Below are 2,048 nucleotides of genomic sequence, written 5' to 3' on the forward strand. Positions count from 1 at the left end.
CTAAAAATCTAAAATCTATTTTATTAGCATAATATATTTTTTATTCATTTATTATTTTGATGCTACAAAATATTGCTTTAGTTTTATTTGTATATTATTTTTTTTAATAATTTAGTTTCTTTTTAAGTAATTTTAAAATTATCAAGAATACAATATATTTAAAATTATTTATTTAAATATATTCAAATATGATGTCTCATTTTTATGTGTGTTTGAGTTGAACATATTTAATTTGTAGTTTGTATATTTAATAACACCTTGTTGCGTGCCGTTATATGGTTTTAATAAATGTGTTGTCATTTCATTTTTATTATTATTAACATGTTTTTTTAGTGATCAGTGATAATTTTTTTAACGTTATGTATTATATTTTATCGTATATTTTCTATCTCTTCATGCTGGCACTTTTTTTAGAATCTTTTTAATTAAATAATAGGTTTAAAGATGTAAATAAAATTGTATATGTTGTAAATTTAGATTTTTAGTGTAACTAAGCACTATCAATTATGGAAATTATATTATGATTTTATTTTACTAAATCTTTCTTTCTGTGTATATTTTTTTGTTTTATTTTTTATTTTTACAATTTTATTGCCTTATTCTCTAATTGCAGAGAATTATTATTTCCAATTTTTGTTTCATATACCTTAAAAGTCTTCGGTTGATTTTTGTTTGTTTTCAAAATACTAATATCATCAGATAGAAAAACTTAAACTCCAAGAATGGAGTGGATATTTGTGCGAGAGAAAACTGATTTAGCCACTAATATAGTGAGATATATTATAATATTAGAAGGTATGAAAACTCTTCTTTGTTGTCATACGCTGGACATAATTAAGTTGTTGTCAATTGATTCTATATTTGTGATAACTGGAAATACATCTTTATGTCTTCCTTACATCATCTTTAATGGGTTTACGGTTCGACCATTTCTAATATACTGAGAGTAACATAATATTAGATGTTGATTATCTCCTTCCAATTAGGAATGCACAAAATGAGAGAAATTTAAGGTGAGCCCACTTTACAATTTTGTCATCATATCTATATAGAGTTAGTTTATAGATTACTTTATATATTACTTTATCCGTTTCAAAATGTAACCAGTTTTAATTAAAATCTGTAATATTTAAAAGTTATTACTTTAGAAAACTGTCTTTTAATATATAAATTTAATCAATTACACAGTAATTTACATAATTTAATTGACCACACAATATCCAATAAATATAAAGTTGTATTGAAATATAAAAAACAATTTATATTATGAAACAAAAAATACTTTTAAACCATTATATTGTAAAACAAATGAAATATTTAAATTATATTGAAACATTAGAATAGTAAGAATCAGAAAAGCTGAAATCTCAACGTCGATCATTTACGTCGGTCATGCCTTAGACCATCTCCAATGCATTCCTTTATTTTTTCTCTAAAATAGAGGAATTTCATAATAGAGATGGATTTGTCTCCGATGTATTTTTCTATTTTCTCTCCTAAAATAGAATATTCTTGATTTATTATTTTCTAAGTTTACAAATAATATTTTTTATTTGTGAAAATTGAAAACCAGCCCAATTTATTTTAGTATTTTATAAAATTATGATATTATTTACACTAAATATTTCTTTACAGACTATTTGATACCACTTAAATTACCCTAAGGAGTGAATTACTCTCCCAAATAAGAGGTTCAGTTGCAGTACTTAGGGATCGAATCCACAAGGAGCTAGAGAACCTATTAAATCTAATCAAATTATTAATTTTAAGTGTTTGTTGTTTTATGGTTTAAAAGTAAATAGCAATCTTAATTGAGCAAGTCTATTGCTCGACTAACAAGATGATTGGGGGTGTAACTTATTAGAAGATATTAGATGCAAGGTTTCTATTCAGGTGTTGGAGATTATAATCCTATAGATGCCTAACAGTTGCATGCATGATATATTAGAGCTCAACTCCTTAATCACAGTGATCAGCGATGACAATGTTTCACTGGTTAACTAACTAGATCTTGGATCTCAACTGTCGTCTTTTGATCACAAGAAAGT

Source organism: Brassica oleracea, unplaced genomic scaffold (genome assembly GCF_000695525.1).
Source record: "Brassica oleracea var. oleracea cultivar TO1000 unplaced genomic scaffold, BOL UnpScaffold00847, whole genome shotgun sequence".
NCBI classification, from domain to species: Eukaryota; Viridiplantae; Streptophyta; class Magnoliopsida; order Brassicales; family Brassicaceae; genus Brassica; species Brassica oleracea.